Source organism: Melozone crissalis, unplaced genomic scaffold, assembly GCF_028551555.1.
Source record: "Melozone crissalis strain CALT ecotype California unplaced genomic scaffold, PUWL_Pcris_2 ptg000006l_1, whole genome shotgun sequence".
In the NCBI taxonomy this organism is placed as follows: domain Eukaryota; kingdom Metazoa; phylum Chordata; class Aves; order Passeriformes; family Passerellidae; genus Melozone; species Melozone crissalis.
In genome coordinates, this window is record NW_026535784.1 from 24395429 (window position 1) to 24404371 (window position 8943).

An 8943-nucleotide genomic window follows, 5' to 3' on the forward strand; every position below is an offset into this window, starting at 1 on the left:
AACTCTGTGCTTGAGCATGGGATTGTGCTTTTTTGTAGGTCAAATTACTCCTGACTACAGAGTACTTATCACAACTCAATAATACATTCAAATTTGCTGAATATATTTTGCAATAGTAATTTCCTCTTTTTTTTCCCCCCCATTCTAGTTTTAGTCTTCCCCTCTTCCATAAAGAAAAACAAATTACACTTCCTTTATCACCTTTTAAGGTTTGGTTGATATTTCCTTTTAATTTTGTAATCAAATACTGGCAGATACTGTTGCCGTATTTTAGCTTAACTAAAGATAGCAGGACCAGAAAAGATCAGACACAGAAAAGCAGTACCTTAGCATGCAAAGATCAATGACTAAAGACCACTTCAAATACTGAGAATAGGAAAAAGACCCACTAAGTAGAGGCCCTTTATCATCCCCAACTCTCCATTTTAAGAGCTGGAACTTGACAGTCCTTTCTAAACTTCTAATAGAAAATAGCATATTACAGTAGTTTTGCCAACACATCAACCAGCCTTCCAGGAAATAGTGTGTCAGCAACATATGGAAACTACGTGAAGGGAGTTTTTGGCATTTGTCTCTCAGCCTGGTATGTCTTTAACCTTAACTGTGGAAGCCACTAACAGTTCTGTTTTAGCTGTAAAATTTAAAACAGGGAACATGATATCAATGACAGTACATGTTTATCATTCAGTACAAGCCACCAAACCTCAATCACAAGTACTACTACATTCTATGTAATTTTTACAACAAAAATATTTACTTCCACTTTTAAGCAAACAGCTTGAGAAAATGCTAATAATCTTTTCAACCTCTAAGCAGTAAAGAATAAACTGGAAGTGTCACATATAAAAGCATGTTTCTATGTTTATGGAACAGACAACTTCAAGTAATAAATCTGGGAAGTTATTTGGTGTATAACAGCAACTTACACTAAGGCACAGTAGAAAGAAACATACCCCACAAACTACTTACTCAGTCAAAGCACAAGCCTTTGAAAAGAGACAAGTCAGGGCTGAGTTTGATCACTCATCAAAAGCTCTCCCCAGTGGCACACAGCAGAGTACAAGAAATCAGTGAGAGTAAGGGAAGAAGAACTGAAACAAAACCATTTAATCCAGATTAGAGAGTCCTCTCATAAGATTTCAACTTTCAAAGATCAGTTCAGCCAGGCAGCAATAAAAGACTCAGGCTAAGGAATTTTCCTTAGACGCTCTGCCAGCACTGCATCAAAAACTCCCTGCATGCTACCAACACATTCGGTAGGTCTGACAAGGGCTTCACAAATTTGACAAATGCTATTTGTAGAGAGGTCTTTTCTGTAACACTTTGGATCATGCTCCCACTGAGGGACAAAACCTGTAGCTAACAAAATAAGCACACCTTTGCCTGGCCAGGTCTGAAGTAGGAGGAGGACGGACTTAGTCAGCTCACTTTTTTTGCAACTGAGGAACTCAGAAGGCTTTAAAACCACAAACTACTGTTTTTGTAAAGCTGTGGGCTACCACAACTCCAATACAGTCAGGCTACAAAGTCACTTCAGAGCAATTACTGTGCCCAGGAGTTCCTGCAGCCCAGTGCCATTAGTGCTGTCAGCACAAGGCTCCACACGGCGCTGGGTGCTGAGAGCACACATGTGGGGCCATGGCAAAACACTGACCCTGTGCTCCAGGTCACAGAGAAACACACACACACAAGCAGGTGTTTCCCCCACTGTCCTTCACCTGTGCACGACAAATTACCACATACAGTTCCCTGGAAGAGAATTTTATACTGCAAAGTCTGCAGAGCAGCTTGGATAAATGTAATCTTAGCCCACCTTCAGAAAGCCTGAGAAAAGAACAGTTGTTTGGAAAAGTCATATTGCAACACATAAACAATTATTCACTTTTGCATTATGGAACTAACAGTTCTCCCTCACCTTTTATAAGTGACATAAACTGCAGTCTCTCAACTCCTGTCTGCTACAGGCAAGTAAAGGTGAAAATGGTGCTTCCAAAAAACTGAAGAGTTTCCTTTACTAAATTAATGTAACCACATCATAGAATTAATCTGGAAGTGTATAACTTGCTCCTAAACCTATTTACTCGAGGTTTCTAAATTAATTCACCATTGCAGGAAATGTGGAAAGAGAAAAAAAAGAAAACTAGAATATATTAGTTATGTGAAACAGTGTTAAACTTACTTTCATTCTCTGAAAATATTTCTTTCCTCAGGGTACAAAGGAGTTGTAATAAAAACAAACAACTTCATTTTAACAAAGTCAATTTAAATGTGGAATTATCATAGTTATATTAAACTTCACTCCAACACATTCCAAATTTAAATTACACCATTTGAGTGGTATTTGCTCATTGACACTTCTAAACACAGACAAACCACTACTTTTGGGTACACAGATTTAGAGTTGAAGAGTTAAACATTTCAGAGTAATTTCTGTTTTCCAATGAGAACCTTCTCTGCATTCATTTAATTTATTCAGTTCAATGTCTGAGTTTTCAAGATATAAAGAATAAAGGCAATTGAAATCTCTTAGAAGATCACAGAATTAAACACTTTTTTTAAAGCAACAACCTCCAATATTTCAGAAACAAAGTTATGAATCTTAGGTATCTAGTGGATAATGTGCATCTAGTTGGTGATACAGAAGTATTACAAGAAATCATGCAGTTATCTATAATTATAAGTGAGAATTGATAATGCATCATTATGGAAGAAGGCACAGAGCATCAACTCACTCTTTTGCCTTTAGAGAAACAGGTGACAACTGTTACATTACTAAGACATCCTTTAAGCAATAAATGCTAAATGAATAAAATGATTGCTCTTTGAAGAAGAAACAACTCTTTCAGCTATCCCATGTTCTTGGATGACAACCTCTCTATAAAAATGAGCTTTTTAGCATTTAAGTTCTTCAAGGAGTCAAACTAATTTGACAAATCCAAGTTTTTTTCTGCCTTGCAAAACTGAAATGGATGGCAACAAGCTTCATTCTCCATCTAACACACAGCACACTACAGCTCCATAGCATTACCAATGGAAGAATATGACACTGGAAGAGCCAAGATTTCAGCACTACACAGCTTGTCATTGAGATCCCACCTCCCAGCCTCAAATACTGACTACCAGTTCATTGCACTTACCATCAGAAAAACACTATGTCAGAAATTTAATAGAAAAGTAGAGAGTTGAAAACCTGCAGAATAGGAATAGTTGTCTCCAGGCTATAATCATCAAGGCTGAGAGAACTGGGATTATTCAGCCTAAAAAAGATACTTCAGGGTGACCTAATTGCAGCTTGCCATTACCTGAAGGGAGCCTACCAGAAATACGGAAACTATTTACAAGAGCATGTAGTGACAGGCTAAGGGGGAATGGTTACAAACTGAAAGACAGTAGGTTCAGATTAGACATTAGGAAGAAATTATTTACTGTGAGGGTGGTGATGCACTGGAACAGGTTGAACATAGATGTTGTGGATGCCTCATCCCTGGAAGTGTTTAAGGCCAGGTTGAGGTGAGGCTTTGAGCAACCTGATCTAATCAAACACATCCCTGCTCATGCCAAGGAGGTTAGAACTGGATGACCTTTAGGCCCCTTACAACCCAGGCCATTCCATGATTCTGTGACCTCCGAGAGAAAAACCAAAACAACACACAAAGATGCAGAAATCAGAAGGAACTAAAGCAATAAGTATATAGCTATTGGCTGGGAGGATACTCAGGCTGAAGAACCTCACCCTCTGCACCACAAGCATTCTGCATTCAGAATCACTGGGTGGTGAATCCTGCTGCTGCTCAGCTGGCACAAAGGGCAACGCAGGGTATGTCAACCACAGCCATCTAACAGACACGTGCAAACACCAGCCCCAAAATAAAAGAAACACCAGTGGAAGCTTGCACACACAGGCCCTTCCTCCCCTGCTGTGCCAGGCCTGCCTCATCTCATCATTACCTGACTTTCCTCGGTCCCTAGTTGAACTTGTTATGGCTTGATTATGCCTTTAAGGACTTCTTAAAAGCTGCTCTTTAAGGTTAGTCAATACTGAGCTCTGGACTTAAGTTTCTACTTCATTACTCCCCATTTTGCCCATAATAGTCTCTCTCATGGAGATTAACATACTTTCAATATATTTAAATACAGCGCAAATATCTCCCTGTAAAAAAAGTGATCACCAACCATCTGCCCTTCTTCTCTCCCCTTCAGAACAGATCCAAAATATCTTCTCTTTGACCCATACATTCATATTTTGCAGCTGATGAAATCTGAAATCTGAGTGCTTTCCTGAACAGGCTTTTCTGATTTCTTGCCTACCACTTTTGACTGCTAGATTCTTTACCTAAATGAAAAATTTCCCTAGACTAAGGATGCTAAAGAGTGCTGCAGGAGCAAGCTGACTACACATGGCAGCACCAGGCACAGATCACTGTAATCTTTTAAGAGTTAAGCTGACAATTTGAACATATTGTTCTCCTTCATCTCATTTAACACGCAAGGGGTAAAAAAGAGCACTTTCTGCAGAAGTAAGATTTGAAAATTTCATATTAAAAGCTCCTACTGCAAGTTTTCTAGCTGAGTTATTTAATGTGTTATTTCTTGAATGAAACACAGATTGTCTTTCTTTAGATCCATCTATAAAATGTTCAAAAGTAAAATTTTCTTTGTCTTGATCTTCCCTTTACCTCTGAACCACCAGCAGGAAGAGGCTGGTCTATGAAAAGCAGTCTGTCTGTCCTCCCTTCCTGAAATGGCCCACGAAACAGTCGTTTAAGTAGGAATTTCTTTTTCCTTTATAAGGAAATCACCAAATACATTAAACTGTGATAGAATTGTCTCCAACTACTGACATAGATGACGTAGAAGAATACGTAGTTCATACCAGTTTTAGAGTTGTAGCACTCATGTGGAGGATGCTTTTTGGTACTGTGCAGATTTCCTAATAATTCATGAGGGGACCTCCCTTTGGTTCACATAAATCACATCACAGTATGTGATGCAGAAATTCTGTGCTGGACATTTGCAGTATCATTCCTTTCTCTAGGATGCAAACATGAGCTCAAGCAAATACTGAACACTGGCCCAGACAATTTCACTTCTCTGCTGTAGTATAAATACCACACAATCAAGAGTTAAAAAAAATACCAGTTTGTCTGGGAAGTTGCTGCAACTCAAACTCAAATACTTCTTTAATAGGCTTGGAGTTATGGGATTTATAATTATTTTCATTAAGAGTTCTAAAGTGTGAGGTTTCACATCTATACATGAAAAATTCACATACTTGTTTAACTTGAACACGAGATTTGTACAAGAAAGCACAATGAGGAAAGAAAATTGTCTCCCCCACTCAGCCCAGCTTACCTTAGCATGCCTTGAACACTGCTTCATTCTCTCAACTACAGACAGTATGCAGTCACCAGTGCACAATGTGAAGAAAATGAGAAAATCTTTGGGATACTTGGCAGAAAACCTGGGTTTGCATCATTTGGCACGAGAGGCAGGAATAGTTCCCCTGAGTAGGATGCTTTTAGCAAAGTTCTTGGTAAACTTAAGGTCACAATCTGACTGGATTAGAGATGCAGTCTCAAGGCCAAAGCTCCCACCCCTCTTCCAGGCACTGGTAACCCTTTGGATTAAGGTAGACAGCCCTAGAGATGTGAAGAATGCCAGGTGCACTTGCTCTTGCCTTTCTTCTTTAACTTCTTCCATTTCAAGTTGTAAGTATCAAGACTCTCAAACTAAGCTTTATACTCATCAAACCTTTGTTTAACCCCTATGTTCCACCCCAAATAAAGAGAACTAAAAATAAAATTATCCAAATTAAGCAAGTTACTCAGTTTTCAACAAGTTTAAAATTATTTCATGCAGATCAGTAACCTACACTAGAACTGGTTTATACTGAACTTTGATCCACAGATAAGTGCCACCACTTAGCCTAAGAACTTCTGTAAAAAGTTCCAATAACATCCGTAAAAATTGCCTTCAACTAAATAGAAAAAATAAGACAGATATTCCTCCTTTGGGATAACCCTATTCAGGGTTAGGGTTAAACTATAATCTTTCAATTTACCAGATCACTGCACTATTGAGCAATTTATTTATTTTTTTGGCTACCCAGGGAACTGTTTGAGTTTCAGGTTAAGCACATTCTGTTCCACTTAAATGGCAACATGCCAAATCCATTTAAATATTTAAACATTAACCTCAAAGTCACTGGTTTGTAGAAAGGTAGACATTAGTCCAGAGGGATTAAATTTTTCTCTAGGCACTATCACTGAGTACAAAGGCCATTTGCCTCTTACTGAAAGCAATTTCTGGAAGAGCTGAAGAGAATGGAAAAGATACTACAGCATTCATAATCACTTCAATGACTTCTTCCCAAGAGTGGACAGGTGCCCGTTATTTGACATTTTCCCTTTTCAATACTACAGATTCATCTTCTGTGTTTAAAAATGCTACTTTTTTGCCCAATGGAAAAATACAGGGTTGCTACAGTTACACTTAATAGTTTTATATAGTAGGGTTATCCAGTTATTCAATGTTACTTTGAGGCACAAAGTAAGATGAATTTGCCATCCAAGACTTCTCTATAAAACAGAAAATAAAACATACATACTGAAAGGCTATTAACAGTTAAGAGATTCAAGGACCTGCCCAGCTGTACACTGTTCCAAGTGTTCACTCATAAGTAGAGATGGGATGTACATCAACAGTGCATTTCTAATTTTTTGGGGGGTTTAGGGGTTTTTTGTGGGTTTTTGCTGGGGTTTTTTTTGGGGGGGGGAGGGGGTTTGGGGGGGCAGGGGGGAAGACTGTCATTGCAGGAAGTTCAAGGAAGGAGCCAGCCCACCACTTTCCAACTGTGTTGTAAGCCACCTTCTGCTACCTGCAGATTATGATTAGTCCTGGAGATTGAGAAACTTAATTCTTTATAGCATCTAACTGTATTCACATTTGACAATCACAAACATACTTACATGAAGCCACTGGTTGGCAAAACAAAACCACCACCAACCAGCCATCAAGAACACACTGCAACTGATTTTTTTTTCCTAGAAACCACTTCCCTCACTTTTTTTTTAAGAACAAAATTCTAAGCTGCCCCTCTAGGGAAGCTTGCATTCTCTATGTTTATAAATAAGTAAGCAGTTTGTAACAGCAGCTTTATTCTGACACCAATCAGATAAAAACATGCACTAAATATAACTTACGTAAACACTATGGAATGACCTCTACAGAACCAGACATCTTTTATCAATGATATGCACCCCATTACAGATTAGAGAACAGAAATACTGATCTCAAGGTTTGCCAAACGGTTTCTACATGGCCTTCAATAAGAAAACTAAACAACTAGAAACATCTGAAAGCTTGTGATGGAGTAACCTTGTAGAACACAAAGCTCTCCTGCTTATTTTACACTGAAAATAGCCCATTGCAGGGGGAAAAAACCACCCCCAGCACACAGGCTTACTATATTTAGGTGACACCTTACCAACAGGGTAACCCCTAGGAGAGTAAAGGCTGGAGGCATGCCCACATGCCAAGCTACACCACTGAAGTGTCAAATGTTCTGCTGGGAGAGCTGCTCTAGCCACTGCGGTTTCTCACCTTCATTCTTCTCAGTTTTGAGTACATTACAGTCACTTCTTTCAAGGCTACACAGCTCTTATTTTGTCTAAAAAGTGCAATTTTAACAAATGTGTTCTTGTGACTAAATGTTGTTGTAGAGTAAGGCTTAAACACCAGCACAACAGTGCTGTGACCCGTGTGAGCACAGCAATTCAGCTTACTACAATAAAGATAGCTGGGAACCAAGGGGAAGAATTACAGTCCTGATTGCCACTAGGCTGGGACAAGTGGAAAAAGCTGAATGCTGAAAAACACCCAGAGACCCCAATTAACAGGGCATGCACCACCAGCTCTGCTTGAAGCACTTGGCCAACAGTCATCTGGGCAAGCAGGGAAGCCACTGGTCCAATACAACCACAACAACAAAAAACATGCTCAAGACTTTTCTTGTTGAAGTAATAGCTGAAGCTGCAATACATCTTTCAGTAGAGGCAGCTTTTAGCAAGACTTCAGAAGGTCTAATGATACAGCCTCTGCATGTAGGGAACTGAAGACAACTCCTATTCAATTATCACCTTGCAATTAGGGTATTAAATGAACTACCAGCTCAAGCTGGCTGAAATTTGGAGCCAGACTTACTAACTTCTTCAGTGTTGAGATGCAGCTTGATTAAAACAGAAAAGCATGAATAAATACTAGTTATTCCAAATAAAACTATTATGAAACCTATGAGAAATCTATAACATAGAAGACTGACTTTATGGTATTTGACTTTGGAGACCACTTGCTGAGCAGTAGGACACTTTATTACACAAAATATTTGGCACACAAACCCAAACACAAAAACAAGTTCAGGGCAAGGAAAGAAAGGTAAAGATGAATCCTAACCACATACAGAAACTGCTCAGATATCTTGATCTGTGTGCTTGTGCAATAAAGTAGAAGCAAGCTTTTACCACAAGCAGTATACATAATCAAGTGGATGTCCAAAAGCATGTCCAATCTCCTGAGAAAACTGCCAAGCTCACAAGGTTTGTATTATCTGCTATTAGAATATCAAGGATCTACAGAGCACAAAGAATCCTTAGGTGAAGCAGTGGTCTGCACAACTCCAAACCAGAAGCTATCCATTACATGAGAGCAGAGCAAGAATATTCATTCTGTTACTACACACTAAAGTAGGTGACCTTCCGAGCTGCTTGGCAAGCCTCTGCTGTCCTTGCAGGCAGATACTGAGAGTGCAAACACCTAAAGGCATCCAACTGCCCAAGGCCACCAACCTATGCTGACTGCAGAACCAGCCTTCATTATCTCCTGGCATCAAGGTTCTGGCTGATTATAATAATGTGTCAAGAGACAACACCCAGACAGTTCAGTTTC